General features: G+C 39.6%; 3 long non-coding RNA genes across 3 annotated transcripts; 2 read left to right on the forward strand and 1 right to left on the reverse strand.

Annotated features, from left to right (window-relative positions):
• The first annotated feature begins 1,749 nt into the window (after positions 1 to 1,749).
• Positions 1,750 to 14,003, forward strand: LOC110066777 (uncharacterized). The gene is made up of 3 exons (XR_016208926.1): positions 1,750 to 2,682; positions 3,592 to 6,300; positions 13,565 to 14,003. It is a non-coding gene; the product is annotated as an uncharacterized LOC110066777 (long non-coding RNA).
• A 3,667-nt stretch (positions 14,004 to 17,670) lies between these two features.
• Positions 17,671 to 20,323, forward strand: LOC149108450 (uncharacterized). The gene is made up of 2 exons (XR_016208927.1): positions 17,671 to 19,569; positions 20,069 to 20,323. It is a non-coding gene; the product is annotated as an uncharacterized LOC149108450 (long non-coding RNA).
• Positions 20,324 to 21,161: 838 nt separating this feature from the next.
• LOC149108451 (uncharacterized) lies at positions 21,162 to 25,826 on the reverse strand. Its single transcript, XR_016208925.1, has 2 exons — positions 23,570 to 25,826; positions 21,162 to 21,777 (listed from the first exon to the last, which is right to left on the reverse strand). It is a non-coding gene; the product is annotated as an uncharacterized LOC149108451 (long non-coding RNA).
• Positions 25,827 to 26,643: the final 817 nt, after the last annotated feature.

A 26,643-nucleotide genomic window follows, 5' to 3' on the forward strand; every position in this document is an offset into this window, starting at 1 on the left:
GTCACATGGATGGTCGTGGACCTAGCGAGCTGATAATCTGGCTTGGAACTTTTCGCATTAAATGTGGAATTCCAAATCAAATCACTTGTTCGCAAGCTTTGGTTCTCCCTTCGTCAACGAAGGATGAAATCCGGTTGAATTTGTCGGCTACCACCATTATAAAATTACACCGCAAAAACACCCCTTCGTTTCTCTGATGTGGTGTGGACCACGTGTGTCAAATGATGTAAGTGTAACGGTCACATCATGTTGAGGCCCTGCTAAGCAGACTCTCTGGCTTGGATTTTCTCGCGTGAAACGTGAAAGTCCAAACCAGAATTCCTGCTCGCAAGCTGTAGCCCTACTTCCTCCAATACGCAGTGAATCTGGTTGAATCCGTCATCTACCGTCCTCTCGCAGGCTATATCAGTCCATCCTCCAATAAACGGTTCATCTGTTTCGGTTCAAGCGTGTTGAATAACAGCAGTGTATTGGTCTCATTGTTGGTCGTCCTAGCGAGCAGACAATTTGGTTTGGAATCAGTTTTCGCATTAAATGTTAACTGAATCCCAAACCAAATCACTAGGTCGCAGGCTTTGGTTCTTCTTTCGTCAATGACAGGTTAAATCCGATTATATTTGTCAGCTACCACCATTAAAAGGTACACTGCAAAAACACAGGTCCTGCTAAGCAGACTCTCTGGTTTGGAATTTCTCTCATGAAACGTGAAATTCCAAACCAGAATTATTGCTTGCAGGCTATAGCCTTCCTTCCCCAAATAAACTATGAAATCTGATTGAATTTGTCACCGACCACCAGTAAAAAGTGAACGGCAAAAACACCCTTCGTTTTTTTGATGTGTGCGTTGACCACGTGTTTCAAATGAAACGGTCATATCATGTTGAGGTCCTGCTAAATAGACTCTTTGGTTTGGACTTTCGCGCATGAAACGTGAAATTCCAAACCAGAATTTCTGTTCGCAGGCTGCTCTTTCTTCGAATAAACGGTTAGTCTTGGTTAAAGTTGAATCAGAAGGCATCTACCGTCAATAGAAAGTATACAGCGAAAGCTCTCTTTTCTTTCCAAGAGTGTCGAATGACACAAGTCCAATGGTCACACTGATGGTCGTCCTGGCGAGCAGAGAATTTGGTTTGGAACTTCTCGCGTGAAACACGAGGTCCAGGTCCAGTCTGAACGTGGTGAGTTCCAAAGGAGGACAATAACAGCTTCCGGGTCTTGCTTTTTAGTCAAATCGTCTCATTTTCGGTGCTTGACTGTGGTAACCAGCAAAAGAATAGATATTAATAGAACTTACTTAACGTAACTTTCGTCAGTTTTGCTATTGTCTTTTTTTTATCTGGCATGTATGAAATCAATTTACAGTTGAGCACCCTTCCAAACAGTCTTTTGTACAAACAGTCCCTTTATCTACTCTATCGCCATAATATTGCGTTAGTGGACTTAATATTGCGTTGGTCACACAACAACAAAAACATTTCTTCACATTTTTCGAATTTCCGGGAGCCTACAATAAAGAAGCCGTGTGCCGTTTGCCGTTGATTGCTTAGTGACAAGACGTTTTGACATGAAAACTTTCAGTATACCTTAGATTGCTTGAACAAGAAAAGTTAAATTGATGATTTGCCATCTAGTAGGACTCTTCATTGTAATCCAGAGGCAGGAAACAAAACAATGCAATCAACTTGACCTCGCGGTCAATTCTAAAATCATGTAAAATTTTACGATTTCGCAACGTGGAGTGTACGGATTGTTGGAAAAGTTTGATCGAAGAGTGCCGGTAGACATGGCTTGAACCTGAATTTTTACATATTCGTACATATTCAGAGAAATAATTCGATGGCCTTTAATCGGTATCAATACATGAGTTTTATAAGCATCTTGCAGAAAATTGAGAACACGCCTGAACCCTGCACGTGTTGAATCTACACGTGCAGGGTATTAGAACGTGTGCGAGGAGTATCTTCATTTGAGGTCGATTTACAGCTTTCCTTACAGGAATTGAAACCAAGCTGGTAACCAGTGGAAAGTTTCCATACATGTAATTGATCTTCGTGGGACAAATTTGGACGAAAACGTTAGCCATTACTCTTGACTTGGTATTCACCTGCGCTAAGATGTTACATCCAAATTCTCATTACCGACCAAGATACGGGATGCGTGTGAACTGACAAACATAGCTCTCATGGGTTAGTCCTTAAAAACGTGATTTTCCCTTGTTTTACTAATTTTTTCCAAGCTGTTTTTGTTATCGTCACCAGTTCGCGTGTCATATTCTGCCTGTTTATACTGCGGCGTCAGTGATCAAAGACGCTTTGGAGCGTGTCCACAGATCACTACAATCTTGGACAATTTAAATCAAAAATTAAGACCACCCCTTCCTCCATTTCAATGATGGCAAAAGTGGCGCACTTTGGGTTTAGTGCCAGTTCATCATTGATTCACGGGGAGGGGTGGTTTTATTTCTTAATTTATTCTGTCCAAGATTGTAGCTAACAGCCGATGTTACTGGCGGTTACTCGCGTTTCTCCTCAGCGGGTAAATCGGCGATTGCCGGTTTGTTGGTGGAACCCGGCAGCTATTGAGCAAGTCCCATTTTCAAGCAACAATGCCGTCAGACTCAGTAAGGACATCCAAAAGAAGCAGCCAGCTTGCGCAAAGTCCGAAGACTGGAACAGCATATTGGTTAGTTTTGCAAATTATCGTGTTCAAGATGGTCATTATGCATATGGATACTAAAGAATGGCACATTGACCTCAATGACCGGCTTGAGTTGTGATCTTTTAATGTTGGAATTATGTTGATCGCCATTCGGCAGCCCGTCGATTTTCGTGTCGAGATTTATTTTGTTTGTTGGCCTTTCTTGGCTGTTAGTTTTAGTTTTCGAAAAATTAATTTTGTTTACTCGTTGTTGTGATAATTATTGTTGCAGAATCGAGAGTATGTTCTGCATGCTTAAAAGGATAGTTTCCATTTTCTTGTATTTGATGTACATAACCCATCAAAATTTCAGTTGGCAGAAATAGAATGTAACTGACGTCTGTGGAATTGTTAATTTGGCGAAACTGTGCCATAAACTTACTAGTTGTAGGTTATTTGGGCAAATGTTGCCATTATTGACAACTAAGTGAGTCTTGCAAAGACATGAATGATCATCGCAGTTATTACATAATACAACTTGTGTACTCAGGAAGCGAAATTAAGTTTTGGTTTTGGTTTACGTTGTAATGTAGCGAGGTTGTTACAATATTTCGACTCCAATTCAGTGTCACACGTGTAGTCCGCATGCAGTTGGATGACTGTAACTCTGAAATAGATCTAGAGGGGATATATTGTAAAAACTATGCCAAAAGACAAACTAGGTAATTAGGGCAGATATTGTTTTATTACAATTTATTACAATGCACAAAGGATATGTTACAATATTTCGGCTATATTCTAGAGTCATAGTCATGTAGTTAAATGACTATGACTCTGGAGTAGAGCCAAAGTATTGTAACAACCTTTCTGTATTGAAATAAACCGAAATTTGGTTTTCAACAATGTTGATAATCCTCGGGCTACTTTTGTTTATATTATATTTAAAACATTTAGACGGAGCTAGACTTTGCACTGAAGTGAGTTCTCTGCCGGAAAGTGATAACTCCGTGTACAAGAACGTCTTCTTTCAGAATGTGATTTCTCGGAAACAAGTTAAAAACTTGAAATACAGCCCGTAACGAGAATAAGGCAAACGAGGAAGGATTACCTCTGCAGCACTGGACCTCTGGAAATCATTATTACTTCTATTGCTTCAATTCATTCCCATAGACATTGATGGTGTAATGAAGGAAAACGTATCTGACAAGTCTAGTTCAGTACACCACTACGCCATGTCTAGCAAACCTCATGTACCGAACTGAACTTCTGCAATCTTGATTGCTTTTGGTCACTGGTAACTATCATTCAGTTCATTCAGTGGAATCGGAACGTGAACACGATTATTCAAAAATATTGATTTGCTGCTTGCAAAAGGACCAGGATCGAGCTACAGCAATACACTGAGGACAAACAGTGAGACAGGGAAAAGAGCCAGTGTTCTGATGATTATAGGACAACTGACAACTCCTATTTTAATGGTCTATAAACTCCGGAAGATTTATCAACTGCTATGAATGAACAGAGAAAAGTAAAACTCGTAAATCCTTGACAGTGGGACAGACGACAATCGACTTAAGTTTGGCCAAGAACTTATGAGTTATGGCATTATTAATTTGCTTGAGAAAAATCTTTACGTCTAACAAGAACATCATCACTTGCTTTCTTTCTGGTATGGCTATCAGAGCTGTTTGAAATTTAATCAGACTGAATATATTAAATGACATTGAACGAGTTTTTGTCTGCGTATAATCTCGGTCGACATGGGTGCAAGTCATTGATAAGATCGTTTTGTTTTAGCCTGCGTTTTGCCCCAATGTTAATTTTCTGTACGAAACGGCTTTCGCCGGCTCTCACCCGTTAATGAAGGACCTTTAATCGTATTTTCGATCAGTGCTTGACAGCTCAAGCTTCTGGAGAGTCTTGTCCAGTATTCTGACAACTTGTGCTTGTGCGCCCGTGCTTGTGCGCCCGTGCATGAGCTCGCAAAAATTGAAAATAATTACGTATGATTAAAATTCAACCATTCGTGTTTCGTAGTGGCTCATTCAGCTTAAATTAAATGAAACAATATGACAATTCTATCATTATTTAAAGGAAAATCTGCACTTAATTCGTTCTTTTGAGGGATTGAACCCTCTACGCCTTTTATGTGAATATGGCTGTAGGACGGAAAAACAAAAGCACTGAGGTTGCACGTCAAGTTTACAATATCCAAGAGTTTTGGAAAGAATGGACAGTAAATTACTTTGCTTCACTTAGTCAGGATTCAGTGAAGGCACCCAGTTCAGTGAAGTCATCTTGGGAAACATGTTTGTGAAGCAGCTATAGTGCAAAACAATTTTGTGACGTAGCAACAGTACAGCATCTTTGAATGAGATGTCAAAACTCTGCAAAACTCCTTTGATCCAAACTAGTGGTCTGGCCCTTGTACATACTAAATTAAAGGTTGAAGACAATTGCGAAACACTTAAAAAGTTTAATTTCCATTCTAATAATTATTGGTACCAAAGTTGCGCGCTCTCTTGGCAGACGATGATCATGAATAAATGTTTGTTTATATCTACTTGACAGTTACATGGCGCTGAAAACCACACAGATTAGCCATGATTTCTAGCGGAACAAGAGTTCTTTTCTTCCACTATCCTTCGATGCGGACTTTCTGGCGAAATGCAAGACCATGCAATATCAAGGTTTAGCTAAAATGTCTTTGTACCCGCGATTGAGAAGAAACAATTCAAATGAAGACTGAACTGTACTATGAACATTTACCAGCTGATCATGAAAGACCACTATTGCCTACAGCAACACAGCCAACCATGTTCATATATGGCCGTGGCAAACACACTTTTTCTTTGCTTAATTTTTCATTGAAGACATTTCTAAGATGTGCTTTCATTCTCGAATTGATCTTTCCCTGAAATTGGCCTTCGTTGTAAATTGCCCTTATGTCGAACACTCAGCTCAGAAAACGACTGCTGTGTATCAATTTTCGGCATTTCAATGATAAATGGCGCCTATACAGTGTGCAAAACGACTGAAAAGCACTTGCAGTAGATAATCATAGCAAGCCAAACACTGAATGATTGTAGAAAATGATTTTTCGCCAGAAAATGGATCCTGACTACAGATGTTCATCTACTGCGCACGCTGATCACAAAAGATGGCACTGGAAACGGTGGGATTGTCTCATATCTGAGAGTTCAGCACCACGAGTCTAACGTTTCAAATAAAGTAGAGCAATTTAGTGGTAATCAGTGTGAACTAACTACAAATTCGGTTTGGTCTGAATGATAGCCCAAGAGCCAGTCGTACATTCTTGTTCGTAACTGAATAGCACGAGTGGTTTATAACGAGCGCATTGTCGTCAAATGGGACGAGCGCCGACAAATTTAAAGTGGAAATTGTAGTGGTGTATTCACTGAATTAAACTTAGTTTGGGCAAGTTTCTTTGTCTGCCTTTAGTTACCGTGGCGATGTTATATACAGACTGTGAAAGATTAAGTTTCAACCAGCTTGCAGCCGTTAACTCGAATACGTAATATAAACTTGATATTTCGGCTTCACGATTGAAGAGGGAATGCGACCTCAGTAAGAACAGTTCTGAATCAATTTAAAGTGCGCAGATTTAGAGTACAGATTTCAGAGAATTGTGCAAACTATCAGGTCAGTATCTTATGTCTTTTGTAGCGAACAGTTAGTCAAAGATAAGTCAAGTCCAAATCAACTTCTAGTATCATATTCAACTCTCCTTCTAGGCGACTTCAGTGAAGTGCATTATACTGAGGTCATTTTTGGGTCAAAACACCATCACCGTAATAACGTTCAACACAACGCTTACAACAGTAAGAAGAGTTTGGAACAACTTTAGCTAGGCTTATGTGGTTTGGTTAAAGCGGGTAAATTTGAAAATTCCCTGCGCGGATTAGGTCTGCAGTTTGTAAATACTAAACAAATCCAGCCATTCTCGAAAACTAACCACTTTCTCCTAGTGATCAAGTTCATGCAGAAAATCACGCATCTCGATAATACTGACTTTCGCACATGATTTTCCAAAAGCGAATCAAATAACAGCAGAGTACCACCTTTGTCTTTCGTCGCCAATAATCAATATGGTGAACATAGAATAATTGAAATGAGAGCAATTATGGTGAAGTTTCCATAAACTGACGCCATGTTGTAGAAATTTGGACATTTTCGCCCTGATCAGATTTTTTCCACGTCAATTTTTAGCGAATATTTCCTTGTTCAAGTATTTTTTGGAAGAATAAGAAAGAGCTAGAATTCTATAGATCCTGACGAAACGGGTTTCTTCTGACCACTGTACCAATACGAAGAGCATTACTAGTGATCCCTGCGAACTAGCCGGTAAGAAAAATAGTTGCTCAAAGCAAATAGGTCAGTTTGCCAAAAATAATAAAATCCAAGGCCATTCTGTGTAGCTAGTAACAGGCGAACCGAGGCAGTCGCCTCGGTAAAAAAAAATAAATTTATTTATTCATTTCAATCTCCCGTTGAAAGCTCTGCATTACTAAAAAATCATTGTAAAAGAAGCGTTTTTTTTTTTTCTGGTATTGCCTCGGTAAGAATTTTAGTCTCGCTACGGCAGTGAAATCGCATCAAACTTTAATTTCTTCAGAGACACATTCAAAGTGATTCATCGTCCGCCTAGCAAACAGGAGAGTTTCGCTGGCCATGTTAGAACTACAAGTCTGAGAGAAAATATGATCCAGCGTCAGTGGAGATGTTATATTTTATCCAGGACTCGAAACCTAAATCAGCTATACGCACATTTAGCAATTAACTTTTGAGAGATTTATTTCAAAACTTGTAGAAATGCACTTAAGATGGTGTTTATTGTCAGCATATAGTTTCGGAGACATGTTTCAAGGTAACAGTCCCGCAGGTCTAATGAAGCAGTTACAAGATGCATTCCTGCAGGTATAATAAATTAAGCTTTTAACTTTCTTCCTTTCTGTAGGGTACACTGATTTTTGCTCCAGAGCATGCTTTGCACTAAATTTACGTAAATGAAAACTTATAAATTTCGATTTTCGCCAGGTGTTGTTGCACCAAGAAGACCTTTTAGGTCAGTGATGATTGTTTTGCACAAGTCAGAGTGTTATGTTATGTATTGTGAATGCATCGTATATAATGTCGTGGTATGATTGTAGTTTAAATGGATCATAGATATTTTTCCACACACGAGACACTGACTCGTTTCGGAGGACTACATTTGTATTTTTTTTTCAATAATCTGTACGGCTAACATTTTCAGGAAGTGTTTATTGTCAGCATATATTTGGAGACATGTTTTAAGGTCCAGTCCTGAAGGTTTCATGAGGCAGGTATAAGGTGCAGTCCCGCAGGTATAATGAGGCTTTCAACTTTCCTTCTTGCTGCAGGGTACATTGATTTTTGTGGAGAGCATGCTTTGCCCTGAATTTACGTAAATGAAAACTTATGAATTCCGATTTGCCCGAAGCTGTTGTTGTATCAAGAAAACCTTTCGTGTTATGATGTCAGTTTTATATTGTAAATGCGTCGTATGAAATGTCTCAGTAAGGTTGACCTAAATGGAATTGTAGATATTTTTCCACACACGAGTCAAATAACCAGCGGAGAACTACATTTGTCTTTCTTTACTAATAACCTGTACAGTGAACTTGGAATCGCTGAAAGAAGAGCTACTATGGTCGATCATGCGCAAATTAATTGACGCCATGTTGTAGAAACGAGTGCGAGTATTTCTTTGAAAGAAAACAAAGAGCTAGATTTCTGGTCGAAAACTGGTTTCTTACGAACAGCTATTTGAAGCGTGCTTCTCTCTCCAGTGCAAGGAGGAGAGGTTCAGTAAATTCCATGCGCGACATCAGTGTGAAAATGTATGACTCTTGTTTTCTTAAGTCATTTCATATCTCGTTCTGCAATGATGCAGAATGTCCTTCGCAATGGCCACTGATATGCAGCCATTGTTCTTTAACATATTGAATTTCTCGACACCAAAAGAATTAAAAGGACTGAAATAAGTGGCTATTGTACTCTCCTGGCGGCCAGTATCGGACTAGTAGCAAAGATAGCTATACTAAGAAAACAAATCAGTTTCTCAACAAGTGATCATACATTTAATTAAGATGGCAGCAACTTAATCGTCCGCCGTACAAACGGGAGACTTGGCAGCGCATGCTTGAACTACAGGATTAGGAGAAATGATCCAGCAACTGGAGATGTTAGGATTTGCTTGGGACCCGGAGGAGGCCTAAAAAATGGAGGAATGTCTCAGCTTCGCACAATTAGTGGTAAACACTTTAAAAAAATTTTTCAAAGTTTAACAACATTTGGAGAAATGTAGTCGGTCAAGATGTTGTATAATTGTCAGCATATATTCAGAAACATGTCAGTTCCCGCGGGTCTGGAGGCAGCTGCGAGATGCAGTCCAATTTTCCTTCTTGCTCAGGGTACATTGATTTTTGCTCGAGAACATTGATGCTTTGCACTAAATTAGCGTAAATGGAGACTTATAAATTTCGACACGCGGCCGGGCGTTGTTGCACCAAGAAGACCTTTTAGGCCAGTGATGATTATTTTGCGCAACTCTGTGTTATGACGTTATATATTGTAAATGCGTCGTATAAAATGTCTTTGGAAGGTTGTAGTTTAAATGGAATTGCAGATATTTTTCCACAGACGAGTCAAATAACCAGTGGAGAACCACGTTTGTCTTTCTTTGCTAAAAATCTGTGCGGTGAACTTGGAATCGCTGAGATCAGAGCTATTATGGTCGATTATGCGCAAATTGACGCCATGTTGTAGAAACGAGGATATTTTTGCTCAGACTCTCTTTTCGCTATAATTTTGAGCTTACGTTTTTTTCATTGAGTATTTTTTTGCAGGAGAAGTTCTGTAAACTCCATGCGCGACATCAGTGCGAAAATGTAAGACTCTCGTTTCCTTCAGTCAATTTATCTCGTTCTTTAAATATGCGGCATGTCCTTCGCAATGGCCACTGATATGCAGCCGTTGCTCGTTATTAAATTTACTTTATCGACTTCATAAAAATTGAGAGTGCTGAAATAACTAGCTATATACACTAAACTATCCTGGTGGAATACTGGGCTGGTTAGAAAGATAGTAATACCAAGAAAACAAATCAAGACTCGAGGAAGGCTATAAAAGCAAGGGATGCCTCAGCTTCGTCCGATTAGCGGTAAACTCTCTCTTCAAAAGTTTATTACATTTGTATAAGAGAAAACTAAGTATTTAAGATAGTATTTATATTGTCAGCATATGCCATGATTCGGAGACATGTTTCAAAGTACATTTCTAGATTTGTGGGGCAGGGACATGATGCAGTCCTGCAGTTATAGTAGGGCCTTTAACTTTCATTCTTGCTGTAGGGTATATTGCGTTTTGCTCCAGAGCATGCTTTGCACTACATTTACATAACGAAAACTAATAAATTTCGATCTGTCGCCAGGTATTGCTGCACCAAGAAGACTTTCTAGGTCACTGTTGATTGTTTAGCGCGAGTTGGTGTTATGAAGTTATGAATTGTACAAATGCGTCATATATGATGTCTTTGTAAGGTTGTAATTTAAATGGATTGTAGATGATTTTACACAAACGAGCCGTCAAACAACCAGTGGAGTACTTCGTTTGTCTTTCTTTGCTAATAATCTGCACGGGGATCTTAAGATAGCCGAAATCAGAGCTTTTATGTTTGATTATGACGCCATGTTGTAGAAATGAGAATATTTTTTCTTTGACTCTTTTCGCGTCAATTTTTAGCGGATGACTTCTTGTTGGTGGGGTTTTTTCGAAAGAGAAGAAAGAGTTAGATCTCTGGCAATACTAAGCAAACGAATGATGCCCAATTTATCAACAAAATGTTATACAGTTCGGCACCCTTCTGAATAAAATAAGAGCGCAATTTTGGTATTCGAAATCGCTACAAAGTGATTTATCGTCCGCTCAACAAACATGTTGGAGCTACAGCTCTGAGAGAAGTGATCCAGCATCTGGAGATAGTATGATTTTTTAGGACTCAAAGAAACCTACAAAAGCGAAAGATGTCTCAGCTACGCAAAATAAGTGATTAATTCTGGAAAAAATTATATCAAAAGTTTATTACATTTGTAGAAATAAAAGCAAGTACTCAATATAATGTTTATTGTCAGCAGCATATATTTGGAGACATGTTTCAAGGTACAGTCCTGCAACGGTTATAATGAGGCAGTTATAAGATGCAGTCCGGCTGGTATAATTATGTTTACACTTTTCTCCTTGCTGTTGATTACATTGATTTTTGCTCGTAAGCATACTTTGCACTAAATCTACGTTAATCCAAACTTATAAATTCCGATTTACCGCTGGGTGAAGTTGCGCCAAGAAGACCTTTTAGGTCCGGGTGATGATTATTTTGTGCGATTCTGTATTATGGTGTTATATATTGTAGATGCGTCGTATGTAATGTCCTTGTAAGGTTGTAGTTTAAATGTATTGTGGATATTTTTCCACAAACGAGTCAAATAACCAGTGGAGAACTACGTTTGTCTTTCTTTACTAATAATCTGTGCGATGAACTTGGAATTGCTGAAATCAGAGCTATTACGTTCGATTATGCTCAAATTGACGCCATGTTGTACAAACGAGAACATTTTCGCTCTGACCTTTTTCGAGTCAATTTTTAGCGGATGTTTTCTTGTTCGAGTATGCTTTTCAAAGGAAAAAAGTGCGATATTTCTGGACAACACTGAACTAGTTTCTTACGAGCACCTATTTGAAGCGTGATGTAGGAGGAAACGTTCTGTAAATTCCATCCGCGATATCGGTGCGAACATTAGATCCTTGTTTCCTTCAGTCTTTTTATCTCGTTCAGCAGGGATGTCCTTCGCAATGCCATTGCTTGTTAACAAATTGAATTTACCGACATCAGAAAACTCGAGAGGAATGAAATAACTAGCTAAATACATTGCATCATCCCTGTGGAGTACTGGGTTAGTAAGAAAGATAGCAATACTAAGAAAATAAATCAACAAAGTATTATACATTTCGACGCCGATCTCACTGATCATGCAGTTAAATCGGAACAACTTTGATAGTCTTAATAGCAACAAAGTTATTTATCGCCCGCTTAACAAACGGGAGATTTGGCAGAGCATCTTGTAACCGTGAATACAGGTCTATGAGAAATGATACAGCATGTGGAGGTATTTCGATTTATTTAGGACTTGAAGAATCTAGAGGAAAGGATGTCTCAACTTCGCACAATTAGTTATAAACTCTAGAAAAATATATTTCGAAACCTCAGTATCGCATTTGTAAAACTAAATACAAGGTCCTCAAGGTAGTGTTTATTCTAAGCACATATTCGGGAACTTGTTTATAGCTGTAGTCCTGAGGATTTTATGAAGCAGGTTTAAGGTGTAGTCCTGCAGTTATAACGCGGCAGTTATAAGATGCAGTTCTGCAAACATAATGAGCCTTTTGGACTTTCCTCTTTGCTGTAGGGTAAATTGATTTTTGCTCAAAACATTTTTGCATTACATTTACGTAAATGGAGACTTACAAATTCATTTTCCGCCGGGCGTTGTTGCACCAAGAAGACCTTTTAGGTCAGTGATAATAATTTTGCGCAAATCTGGGTTATGATGTTATATATTGTAAATACGTCGTATAAAATATCTTTGGAAGGTCGGAGTTTAAATGGAATTGCAGATATTCTTGCACAAACGAGTCAAATAACCAGTGGAGAACTACGTTTGTCTTTTTTTGCTAATAATCTATGCGTTGAACTTGGAATCGCTCAAATCAGAGTTACTGTGGTCGATTATGCGCAAATTGACGCCATGTTGTAGAAACGAGGATATTTTCGCTCGGACTCTTTTCCCGTCAATTTTTAGCGGATGTTCTCCTGTTCGAGTATTTCTTTGAGGGAGAAGAAAGAGCTACATTTTTGATCTAAAACTGGTTCCTGGCCGGTAGCTTTTTGATGCAAGTTTCTCACTTCAGTGCAGGAGGAGACCGTCGTTCTGTAAATTCCATGCGCGACATCATTGTGAAAACTGATGTAAGACCCTTTTTTCTTTTATTCATTTTATCTCTTTCTGTAAATGCAATGGCCCACTGACATGCAGCCATTGGCCGTTAACAAATTGAATTTCTCGGCCTCAAAAAATCGAGAGGACTGAAACAACAAGCTATATACATTGTACTTCTCCTGCCGAGCACTGGGATAATAACAAGGATAGCAATACTAAGAAAACAAATCAGTTTATCAATAAGTGATTATACTTTTCGGTCCCCATTTGAATTCATGAAAATTAAAATCGCAGCAACTTTGATGCTCTTAAGTGTTATGAAACAGTTAAGTTAAACAGCGCCATTAGAAAGAGAGATGAGATATCTATTGCCCTTTAACTGAGCAGTGTATTTTAGAGTGAATACCAATCTATGACGATATTACGATGTATTTATTACTTGAGGAAACCCCAAAAAGCGACAAATGCCCCAACAGTGCACAAGTAATGATTAATTCTTGAAATGTTTTCTTCAATTTTAGAAATTAAAACTAGGTACTCAAGACATAGCTCTCTGTCAGCACACATAGGGGCACATAGGAGACAAGTAGCTCATAATTTCTTCAGAGTTGCCCGTGGGTTACAGTACCTTTACTACACTATTTGTATCTCCTTGCAGTGTCTTTTCGACTTGTGAAACTAAGGAATTATTTAGGAACTCGCTAAGAGAATCAATATCGTAAATACAGTGCTTATTCTCATTGTTGAAAGAAACTTTCACGTCTTACTAAGGAGTGATAGTAGGAAATGAGAAAGGGAGTCACTACACATAGTTAACATTCTGAGTCTCTAAAACTTCAACAAAAGAGAGGCCTGTACTCCAGGTTTTCAAACCTTTTTTGTTGTTTCAGTTGCGCACCAGTCTGTTGCTGTCACTTTTGCCAAGGACAGGAATAGTGTACATGGATCTTGACTTGACACAGAAGCGGAAGATCTTTGAAAACGTCTTTTAGACAGTATTAGAAGTATATACTACCAGTTTGGCTATGGCTGTATAAACTTCAATTGCAGAAAATAGATCAGGTTCATTGCATAGTTGTTAGGGACAGGATATTGATGTTACACTTTACTGATACTTTTGAAAAGATGGTCAAAAGAAATTCCGTTTTCAACAGAACTCGAAGTACAAAAACGTGGGTTTAATGATTGTTTATCATTGGGTACGTGCAAGGGAGCCTTGAGTTTTATGCGTCTCTGCAAATTGATTGCGCTCAAACAAGGGTGATAGATCCATTGGCATAAATGCTGTTATAACATGAAATTATAAAGAAAAGCTGTACCTGGAGTTAAGGAGGACTGAACATTTGCTCTGCCTTCAAGTACGCCATGTCTTTATTTGTTCGTTATTCGTTCGATGTGTTTTATCAGCTCTCGTGTTTCATTAGGCTCGATTTCGAGTCCGGTCCACGTTCTTCCCCATGCCCTCGGTGGAGAAATAATTTTCATTCTGTAACCAATCACCTCTATCAAAGCTGTTGCTTACAGATTTGAAAGTCTTGAAACTTAGACGGCATTGATCTAGGGAGAGGGGGACACAAGGTATTTAATTGTTCCATTGTCTTTAATTTATGGTCCTAGTTGTCCTGCGGGGCACGATAAGAGATGAGTGAGAATGTCTTTAAAGGGACACTGTCACGATATATTTGCTTAAAACTGTTATAAATTCACGAAATGGTCCCTAAATTTATGTAATAAGAACTTAATTAACTCTAACTAAATGATTAAAAGCAATTTGATGAAAAAAATCCACACTGCAGCAATATTTTTGCAAAATTGCAACGATTTTTGAGCCAAACTAGAATTTTTGAAAAAGTGACAAATCCATATCGCAATCCGTTTCCATCCTCGCCATCGTTAGCCATCCTCACTTCCTAATGGGTTTTAATTATTTGTCGAGTACTGCTCTACATAATAAACCGGCATTATTGTTCAGCTTCCAATGATCGATATATGTTTTGGAGATTTCCAAAAGCAAGCTACAAATGGTGACAATGTGCTTTTACTGCGCCTTTCAATAACATGCGGACTCTAAAATTCAAAGCTCAACCGACAAATGCGTTTTTCGCTACCGTCAATCAAATGTTCGGCGGCTCCTCCCAGGTTCCGAGCGCGCGGTAATCGTAATTGTTGAGCACGGTTCAGACAACGAAACAGTGTTCGGCAGTAGTCGGAAGCTGGGAGAAGCCGCCGAACATTTGATTGACGGTAGAGAAAAACGCACTTGTCGGTTGAGCTTTGAATTTTAGAGTCCGCATGTTATTGAAAGGCGCAGTAAAGGCATACTGTCAAGTAACAACCCTTTCTTTCGTGTTGGTTCACGATCCCGAGAGAGTGGCTAAAACGGCCAAAAATGTTTTCATTAACCGTTTACCTTATGATATAGGGAATTCGATAATTGCATGCCTAGAACTGTTGGGAAAAATTGATAAGCGAACAACATCTTAAAAGTAATTTTTTCATATCGTTCATTTTCATTGCCACTCACTGAGACTACATCAACAGAAGAAAAATTTGGAAGAATATTACAGGACTGAAAATTTGCTTCCATTAGAAAACCGACTTTTGTTAATAATTTGCTATGGAAATCAAAGTATTCTTATTGAAATAGATGTGAAGGTGTGGTGGCTTCATGGTTAGTGCGCTCGACTCCGGATCGAGCGTCCAGGTTCGATTCCTGGCCGGGGACATTTGTGTTGTGTTCTTGGGCAAGACACTTTACTCTTACAGAGCTATTCTCTGCCCAGGTGTACAAATGGGCGCAGAGGGTAGCCCTGCGATGGACTCGATGTCTCTCCCTCAATCCCGGAGGGAGTAGAAATATTCCTAGTCACTTCATCCTACAGAAACCGGGATAAGGTCTGATGGGCCACTTGGCTCGTATGCGGATTTAACCTATTGGAATAGATACATTGACGACTGGAATTCCTTACCGAATAATGTTGTCGAGGCAGACCATGTTGTTAAGTTCACTAAGGTTTTCTACAAGCATTTAATTGCTCGTTAGCTCTCTCTGATTAATAAGTAATATACAAAGTATACTTTCTACTAGATTATTTAATCTCGAAATCTATGTATAGTTTTATCTTGTAGTATACATCTTTATTTCTCTATTTATTGGTTATTCATAGCTTTGGAAGTCAGCTTATGAGAAGATTTACGTTCTTCCCTGTTGGCACCATCTTTGTAATTTGTTAAAATCATTTTTTTTTTTTATCACAAATAAAGTTTGTTATAAATAAATCGAAAGCTTTAATGTATAAATGCACGAGTTCTCATAGCCCATTAAATGTTAAATTGTAGCGAACTCCTTGAGTTCAGTTTATCACTGGAAAGGGTAAAAAAAAAGGTTAAGTCTGCATACAAGCCAAGTGGCCCATCTGGCCGAAGATTATCCCGGTTTCAGTAGCATGAAGTGACTAGGAGTATTTCTACTCCTCCCTGAATGGGATGCTAGTCCATTGCAGAGTTATTCCCTGCATTAAATTTGCCGGTACCCATTTATACACCTGGGTGGAGAGAGGCACTGTCGGAGTAAAGTGTCTAAAAAGTGTACCTCCGCTTTTAAGTTCGTGAAAATGAAACGATTTACAAGAATGGTGAGAAATGTCATCATGAGTAATTTTTTTCCTTGTGCAAGCAGCTGCTGTATGCTGCTCTCATTAAATAGTGGCGCTAATCTATGACATCGACTGTGTTTGCCTTTCAAAGGTGAATTCATGTCTTCGTAGTACTCACGTGACGTATGTTCAAAAACCATAAGCACAACGGATGCACGTGATGTTTCACACCCCTGACATTTTTCCCAAAAGGACCAACGTTCATTATCCCGTTAAGATTTACAGACAACAATCTGGTTCATGATGCATTCTACTTAATTTGTTACCGATTGAACGCCAAAAAACCGCGCGACCTCAGCTGTAACAACAAGTTCATCGCTTATGTGGATTATGTTTCTGTCACGTGTTTCTCTCACCATCTCGTGTTTTGGCTATTTCCATTCCATATCCGTAAACGTGCACGCAAGCTGAGCCAAAAAACTGCGCGATCTGAGCTGTATCAACAGGTCATCGGTTATGTAGATGATGTTTCTGTCACGTGTTTTTCTCACTATCTCGTGTTTGGGCTATTTCCATTCCATGTCCGTTTTATCCTTAGCTCCGGCGGGGTACTCCAAAAAAATTTATAAGCGGGGCTGTGCGGCGAACTTGTTGAAATCCTTACTCTCTTTTGACCAACATGTGCGATTTTCCCTACCCTATAGTTCGGAACAGACAAAAAATGGATACCCTTTTAATTTTTTTTCAGACCTGACCCTTCAAAAAACATACTCAATTCAAGACCAGAAATCATATCCTAATTCAAACCAACATTGCTAAAATCGATACCGTATTTCAGACTCAAACGACTCAAAAACCATACCCTTTGGCGTCGCATAAACCCCCCTCTTCCGGGTCCTAAGATAGCCCTGGGATTGCGGTGAACTCCGTCCTATTTCTGGTTTTCAATAAAGTCAATGACCTGGGATATGTAGATGATTGATACTAGTAAACCCACTCGCCAAGATTAGACCCAGATTAAGAACTGTGAGGTTTCTCATACGCGTATTATTCGGAAAAATGTTTCACCCGAATTTATATGAAAGAAAAATGGCATCTTTTGACATAAGAGGCAGCCTTCTCGGACCTCACAAGAGCTTAGAAACTCAAACGTTCTCTATTACAAATCGTATAACCCTGTGGAGTTACAACTTTGTAAAACATCAGACCTCAGTTGTTCGAAGGCGGGATAACGCTATCCACCGGATAAATCGCTCCCCACTGAATCAGTGTTAACAAAACAAACCACGCTATCCGCTGGATATTGATTTACCTGGTGGAAAGCGTTATCCACTTTTCGAACAACCCTACCCGAACCAGGCACTTAGAGGGTCGTATATTTAATGAAAGAAAAGGGTTTTTTTAATTTATTTTTTAAATATGACAACGTCACATGAAAACCGGCAATATAAATTTCCTGTGACTTCGTCCACCGTTCTCTTGTATTGACAGACATGGTTGGAACTTGGTGTGTTCGGTCCATCGCTACATGTCCATGTTACCGAGAGATCAAGCGTCATCATGGGAAGTAAATCTATAAAAAAAAAAAAGTTCGTGAAAATGTTACTGTTTACAAGACTAGTGTAGCAACTTGACAGGTAAACCGACTTATTTTAAGACCCATTGCCGATCTCAACATTCAAGCCCGGAACTTCGCTCCCAGTGCCCTGTGTAAGAATTAAGGGAGCCATTGGAAAACAGCTTGATCGAGTGCACGTACGTCAGTGACACGTGTATGGATAGGGGAACGTAGATAGCGAAAACACGAGATGGTCCCACATTACACGTTTCCTGCCAGAGGAGGCGTGACACCGCGTGACAGACCTGAAAAGATCTTTATAGTGAATACGACGTGTTATGTTGACTTGCTGTTGATAAGACTAGTGTAGCAACACCCCGACAGATATGCCGACTTAAGACCCATACCCAGTCAACGTTCATCAGAGAGCGTACGGTAGACTATAAATCATGCCTGGGGTTCAATGCAAAAACTTCGCTCCCAGGGCCCCATCTAAGAATAAAAAGGCGAGCCATTGGGAAAGAGCCTGACAGTGCGCATGCGGGCGTCAGTGTATGTGCAGCATGCTCGTGTATGGGTAAGAAATGTGTAAAATGGCGAAAAAACACGAGATAGTACTCCAGTACAGGTTTCCTGACAGAGGAAGTGTGGCTCATCAGACGTGAAAAGATCATACATAATACGGCTGGTTATGTTATCTTGTTGTTTACAAGGCCACTGTATCAACAGCCCGACAGATATGCCGACTTAAGACCCGTTGCCGACCTTAACGTCCATTAGGGAACGCACTGTAGACTAATCAAGCCTGAAATTCAGTGTTAAAACTTCCCTCCCAGGGTCCTATCTTAAATGCCTGTCTTAAATGGGAGAGCCATTAGGAAAGGGCTTGACAATGCACTTGCGGTTGTCAGTGTTTGTGCAGCATGCGTTCACGTGTATGGATGAAGAATTCTGATAGCGAAAACACGACATCCATATTACACGTTTCCTAGCGTGGCATGTTGTCGCAGTTTACTAGTTTTTACTCCGAGATAATTAAGTAGATGAAATGATAAGGGCCTGTCTCGCCAAATGTCACAGTGACTCAGTGATCTTATCCTGCGATCGAGAAGAGGTCCTCGTGACCCTTCTAAACTAAATAATAAAAGCTTGTTGGCCGCCAGCCTTTAGCAATGAAGTGTGATTCTGACTTTTACGTTTGTGGATGAAATCCCATTGGCTGACCATTTAAATGAAAGCTCATGAGTAGTGCTTTCACGTGGTATGGATTATAATACCATAAAGCTACAATAGTTCGTTTGGAGGCCTTATCTGACACCTAGTCACAGAAGAGATTGGTGAAGGTGGTGAGAGCTAGTTCTAACTTTTAGATGCTTGGATGCAGTCCCAGTGTGAGACCATTTCAAAGAGAGATTGAGATTTACTATTATTTGACGTTGTCGGTTGTCTGTTTTTTTCCCAAACGGAAGGCATGCAGTAGCTAAATTTTTTGTTGAAGGGGGGAACTATTTTAAAACTAAATTATCAGAAGGTTAATGTAAACAGGTTCTACTCTTACTGTAGATGAGTAATGCCCGCTACCAGTTTTACGCCCTATTATGACACCATAAATGATTACTAGCCAATCAACACTGACGAGAGCTGATAAAATGGATTGATCAAGGGTTGATTACTTTTGGCTTAGCGAAAGACATGGCGCACCTGAAGGCAAAGCGATCGTTCAACCCTTTTTAAGCTCCAGGTACAGCTTTTATTAACAATTTAATATGCTTTAATAGCATTAATACCAGTGAATTTGTCACCCTTGATTTTAAGGTAGATGCAGTCCAGTTAGTGGAGTTGCACCAACCCTAAGCTTGCATGTACGCACCCAATAATAAACCATCGTTTAAGCTACGTTTTCATACCCCAAGTTCTGTGTCATATCCAAATTTGTTAACACTATCTTGGCAAAAAGCACAACCTATCAGTGTCCTTTTCCTAAACATTGAGCGTATTCCGAGCTTGATCCCTCGTGAATCTGCTATATAACCAGAACAGAGTGGCTGTGTGTATTCCAATTTTGTCCAACGAAGGCTTTGAAAGGCACTTCTGCTTCCGTGTTAAGGCCAATTTAATCATGCAGACATTTCCATTCGTGGACATAAAGAACATCATCAAACTTGGGCAAAACTAAAACAAAAACTGAATTTAAACCATGTGCGGCGCTCCCCTTCTCACTTTCTATAATCGCTCCTTAGCAAGACTTAAGAGTCACTTTCAACGACCAGGATAACCACGGTAATCACGACATTGATCCTGTCAACGAGTGGTTACTTGCATATGGCTCCTTAGTTCCACAGACCAATAAGACACGGCATGGAGAGACAACCAGCAGAGTGAAGGTACAGCAGCTCTGAAGAAATTAACTACATGTCCCTTTGTGTCCTCTATGTGTGCTGACAAAGAACAATACCTTGAGTGCTTAAGTCTAATTACTAAAATTGAAGTTAACATTTCAAGAGTTAATCACTACTTGTGCACTGTTGGGTCATTTGTCGCTTTTGGGGGTTTCCTCAAGTCCTAAATACATCGTAATATCGTTATAACTACTTGGAGTATTCCTCCCCTTTTTAGGTTTCCTCGAGTCTTAAGTCATAATATCGCCAGACGGGATCACTTCTCATAGACGTATATTCGCTGTCACAAGCACTGGCGAGTCTCCCATTTTCTCAGAAAACAGGCCATAAATCTCTTTTCTCCCTTTCTGACGCCGTTCTTTGACTTGACTGTTTTACAACAACAAAGTAACTGCGACTTTAATTGAATCAGAAGGGTGTCGAAATGTATAAGCACTTGTTGACAACACCAATTTGTTTTCTTAGTACTTAATGCTATCTTTCTTTCTTAGTACAATGTATAAAGCGAGTTGCTTCAGTACTCTCAATTTTGTTGAATTAAAGAAATTCAATTTAATAACGAGCAATGGCTGCATATCAGTGGCCATTGCGAAAGACATTCTGCATCTTTGAAGAACGAGATATGAAATGACTGAAGGAAACAAGAGTCTTAAATTGTCGCACTGATGTCGCGCATGGAATTTACAGAACGTCTTCTTCTCCACTGAAGCGAGAAGCACGATTCAAATAGCTGCTCGTAAGAAACAAGTTTTCGTTCGGAAATTTCGCTCTTTCCACATTTTTCCTTCCACGATTGACGCGCAAAGAGTAAGAGCGAAAACATGCTCAGTTTCTACAACATGGCGTCGCCTTACTCAACTTGATTTCAGCGATTCCAAGTTCACCGTACAGATTATTAGCAAATTAAAGATAGACAAACGAAGTTCTCCGCTGGTTATTTGACTCGTTTGTGGAAAAATATTTATAATTCATTGCTACAACCTTACATGTACAAAGACATTTTATACGACGCGTTTACAATATATAACATCATGACACAATTGCGCAAAATAATCATCACTGACCTAAAAGGTCTTCTAGGTGCAACAACACCCGGCGGAAAATGAATTTATAACTCTCCATTTACGTTAGTTTAGTACAAAGCATGCTTCCGAGTAAAAGTCAATGTACCCTACACCAAAAGTGAAGTTTAAGACCTCATTATAACTGCAGGAATGCGGCGACAAATGCCTCAAGGGAAATCAGCTGACGAGGGCAAAACTAATTTTCAGAAGAAAGGCATTGGTATTCAGAGTCGTTAGTCAACTGAGAACAGAATTAAGAAAAGGAAGAATTCTTACAATGTTAGCAAGGACTAGGAATTCCTTCGAAACCGCACGATTCGGCCCGAGGTTGGTCACAAATTGTCCGGCGGCCATGAACTACGTGAAGCGTCCACTCCATTAACTCATCATGCTTCAATGATGCGCCTGGAATCTCAGGAAAGCTCCAATCTTGTTTCTTTCATTTGCCATTTTGTGTACTGTTTGACACTTCTGCATTCAGACAACCTGAAATAACAATTGTTCAGTGATAAAATTGGACTGATTATTTACTTTGGCATGAGCAGCTTTGAGGTTATCGACCATCTTCGCTCTTATTTCATTTCCAACTTCGAGTTCTTCGATCCATCAAACGCAAACCAGGAGAATTGCAGCCGATAAAAATGAATAAGACTTTTCGTCATAAAAGCTTCTCGGCCATATCCCTTTCGTGTTCAAAATTTAGGATAAAAGCAGAAGGTCCCTACACAGGAAACAGGTCAAATTCGCTAAATTGAGCTCATGTCAAGAGAATCGACTTAATTTCCCGTTTCTTCTTCTCTTATCCACATTTTCTTGTCAGTAAATACCTCATCATGTGGAATCCTTACCCAAAAGTAAAGCCCGCTTATAACTTCACCGCCGAGTTAAACATTACGAGGCAAAGAGGTGCTGGGTAATGCTTATGCTTCGCGGACATGCAGGGACTCCGAAGACCCCATAAGACGAAGATACTAAATATATATAAACAAAAAAGCTGCATTGTTTTAACTGAGACTGAAAATGTATTACAAAGAGAAACTTTTCGCTATTTTCTAACAAATAAGCCAGACAGTTGTGTTTTCTTTGTTGTCCTTTGCCCGTTCTGTCTTCAATGAACTGCGATCAACATGATGCTCAGTTTTACACAGGTTTACAGCGATTAACTGTCAGCCTAGTCTTATACTGAGCCTTATACAGTTTCATTGAAAGCAGTCCACGCAAAAAAATTGATCGATATCCATAAATTAGCCTTTTCCTCGGCCTTTTCACAGCTTTAGCTAGTCGAATTGAAACCTTCGCCTCAAACCCGCTCGTTGTAGATGGTGTAAAACGATACTACCGTTGTTTATTCATCAACACTCTTAAATGTTTTCTTTTCTTCTCGGAACTAGCAGTTTGTCTGGTTGTGAGATGAACAGAAAATACTTTGACTCCATATCCTCCAATTTATAAGCACTGAGAAAAGCCGAGGCCCCGAGGCCGGGATGACGACGTCTGCGGTCGTTGTAAGTCTCATTATTTTCGTTCTCCGCTGCGTAACATTCTACCTCGGCCGACGGTCGAGCCCAAGACCTTCAGAATTTCTAATTTTCTAGTACCTCGGCGGCGGGAATCGAGCTTTGCTTGTGTTTACTGGCTCGAATCGAAGGTGATCTCCATCACGCGAAAAAGACAAGTCGGCTAATTCCGCATCATTCCGTCCTCTACAGAGAAGCCGTGCAACGTTGGCATCATTGACGCAAAGTGATTAACATGTTCGTTGTATTTTTACGTGTCGTGTTACTTCAACCTTCACTCAGTATTCACAAGGACCATGAACGAAATCTGCACTAAAGGAGTTGCAACACCTCGTTAAAACATGGCTGCATGCTTCACAATTCAAAGATGTGCTTTGCGGTCACTCATTGCTCGACAACTTGCTTCACTGAATCACTGAAACAAAGCAAGTCACTATGTAGCCCTTCTCTTTGCATTATTTGGATCTTGTGAACTTGGCTTACAAACATAATACTGATTCGCACCCAACTTTTTTGTTGATGCTCTGATTTTCATAAAACTTAAATAGGCGTAAAGTCATAATTGAGTACACAAGGTTGACATCTTAATCACCAGAACGAATTTAGTGAAAATTTCCCTTTAGATAATGTTACAAATGCACAATTATTCCGTCCAGCTTGAATCGATAAGCTACTTCTTATTAAACAAAGAACAGGCTTTCAGTCGGTCGATTTGAGTCGCTTACAGCGCACAAAAGACGACAAAAGATGTTGCAACTTACTGACGTGATAGTTGGGTAGTGGATATCCTGAAGACTCCGCACTAACCGTCGAGTACTGTTAAAATAAATTCTACAAACCTTCCTTCATTACTTCGCTAGCTTTGAACCAGTGAGAGCCGGCGTCAGTCGTTTTGTGCAGCAGATTAAAAAAAAAAAACACTGGCGCGAAATTAAACAGTCTTAATGATTTGTTCGATCCAAGACAAACTTTGTGATCACAATAAAACTGCTAACGTCATTCCATGTATTTATTGCATTTTAAAAGGCTCTAACATGTGTAAGTTTGCCGCAGCAGAAACAAAGCGAGTTATGCTCTTGTTTTCTTATGAGAAGAAATTACAAGTCACGCAAGTTATTAATAAATGATTAGTCACCTTGGGTTGTTCTACATTCATTCAGTCGATTGTCTTTGGTTCCATTTACAGTGGTGATTTTGTACTTCACGTTCGGTCCTAGCTCAATCTCCGTACGCCAGAGACGTTGTAATTGCCAAAAGAAACCTTTTGTTTCTGTCTTGGCTTTTGTTTTCAGTTAAATGTTGTAGTTCTTCCTCTTTAAGCTGCAAATCCATCTTCTAACTGTTCTCGTTTTTCCGATTCGTGAATAGTAGTAGGTAATCACAAAATCCTGCTGACAATTACAGAAAGAAGTAGTCTTCCTTGACAATAATTTCCGGCCGTCGTAGAGTACTGAGACTTGTCAGATAAGTTTTCCTTCATCTCAGTAGATGTTTATGGGAAAGAATTGGAGAAATAAGGATTTCCAGAGGTTCATTGCAGCATAGTCAGTCCTTCTTTGTTGTTGCACATACGTCACAAGTTATTGTCTTTTTAACACGTGTTTCCGAGGTTCAGTTACTGCGCCATCTCAGGAAATCACGTTTCATCGTCGGATTCTGGTTATCTTCTCGGAACTTCACTTTCCAGAGAGGTAACTCTGGAATATTTTCATTAGTTGTTAACGATTACAATATATGTCGATTACTCGGTTTGTCTTTTGGCTTTGTTTCCCCCCCTTCTACATCACTTTCGTACTAATTGGCTGCGTATCAAAAATGTAACAGATATCCGTAAAATACCATCTTTGTATTAAAACACTGAAATGCTTATGGCTTACATTAATATTAGATAATCGATTCTGAAACAATAATTATCTTGTCGAACATATACATGAAAATGCTAAGAACGAAGGAAAGTAAACTAGATCTTGATATAAAAGACATTACAAGAATGCTAATATTAAAAGCTAAGATCGCGAAAGCTGCTGTCTCCGTATCCTTCATGTTAATTTTCACAAAACCAAACCATATTCTGATCCAGTCTTTGGATGCGGCGAAGCTGCTTTCCCATGTCCCAGTCCGGCAGCCATGTGGATTAAAACTGACTCGCTGAACTGCTGTTTCCACCACCACACAATGGCGGCTTCATCGTTAACGAGGCCACTAGTAACCGCCAGCAAGATCTCCCAACTAGCCTGAGGACATCGATGTGAGCGTCTTGTCTCATCTAGTGGAATATGATACGTGAACACACCACGGTCACGAAGCAACATGAAAAAGACAGCTATTAACACGTTTGTAGAACTAAAAAAAAGCACTCCCCGTCGACTTGATGTTATTATTTCTTGGCAATGAGAATTTAGATGTAACATCATAACATACATCATATACCAGGTCAAGCTTGATTGTGAACTCTTAGTCCACATTTAACTTGATCTTAACATGTGTGTGCAAACATCAACTCAGTTATTTCCTCACTCTGCAAAAATATTTGTCGCACGTGTTCCTATTCGTTCCACCGACACGTGCAGTGTTCGCAGTCAGTTATGCGCGGTATTTGTTAGGCTCGATTTCTGCCGCTTTCTCGAGTCCGGTCTACGTTCCTCCCCGAGAAGAGACGGCTGGACGCTTGAGCGGCAAAGCATGTCTGTGACGTAACTTCATAATGTAATTCTTGCGGCGCTTCAGGTGGCCGAAAAAGTCATCTGAAATCATAGGCAGGCCCACATGACGCCTACGGCTGGTAAAATTTGTGGCGTTTTCGCCACTTCTTCTAACTTTTGGCCCTCCAACCTATTTTGTTTCACATTATTGTTGCGGAAGGGCATTACATGCTGTGTTCTATAGAAGAAAAAAAAAAGTAGAGCAGAGCTGTTTGACTATGCTGTAGCAACTGTCATGTCAAAGGTCACACATATGAGTTCGGGGGAGGAGCGCAGGCTCTTTTCCCGAACAGCGGCTGGTAATCGAGCCTAGGTATTTGTTAGTCTGTGATGACAGGTAAAGATGTCGCATTAGCTTTCTATGATCTAAACGTGTGCGAATTCAGTCTCAAACCTTGCCCAGCGGAATTCTTTCATCGATCTTACAGCAATCTGTACGGTTTATCTCGCCAAAACCGCATAATCAATTCGAATTTTCAGTGAGGTCAAAGTCTTTGCGTTGTTTAATTTCCTGCCTCGGGAGTTCAAGCCGGGAAAGTGAGCAATACCCATCATGGACCAATTACAACCACTCTAAGGCATAACGGAAAGTTCTCCTGTCGCAACAGCTTGTTACTCGACAACCAATAATTTCAGTTAGACCATTAAATATGGCTGACAGCAGTTTCCAGGGATTTTTCAGAACTTCCTCTTCGATGGATCAAAAGTACCACTCTTTAATTTAGCTTTAAGTGCTTTTAACTCAAAAACGATTCAGGTGACTCCCACTTGTTATCATCGAATTGTAATCTGCATGTCAAGGTTCAACAGTGCACAAAGTTAAAAAAAAAAGCGAAGTCAGAGCAATTTCGGAAAAAGAAAACTTACGTAATTTTTTTAAAAAACTTTGCAAAAAAACTCTACTCTATAATCAGCTTTAGGGCTGATAATGCATTAGCAGCCCGCTGAGCACGTGTTTTCAAGAGGCCGAGTTTTTATTTGGCAGCGTATGTTGATGATAATTGTACTTTCTACTATTAGTAGATAACAGATTCAACCAGATTCATCGTTTGTTTGCGGAAGAATTTTCGAGCAGGAATTCTGGTTTGGAATTTCACGTTTCATGCCATTAACTCCAAACCAGAGATTCTTCT

Source organism: Orbicella faveolata, unplaced genomic scaffold, assembly GCF_042242905.1.
Source record: "Orbicella faveolata isolate gen_17 unplaced genomic scaffold, um_ofav_v1 contig_26, whole genome shotgun sequence".
In the NCBI taxonomy this organism is placed as follows: domain Eukaryota; kingdom Metazoa; phylum Cnidaria; class Anthozoa; order Scleractinia; family Merulinidae; genus Orbicella; species Orbicella faveolata.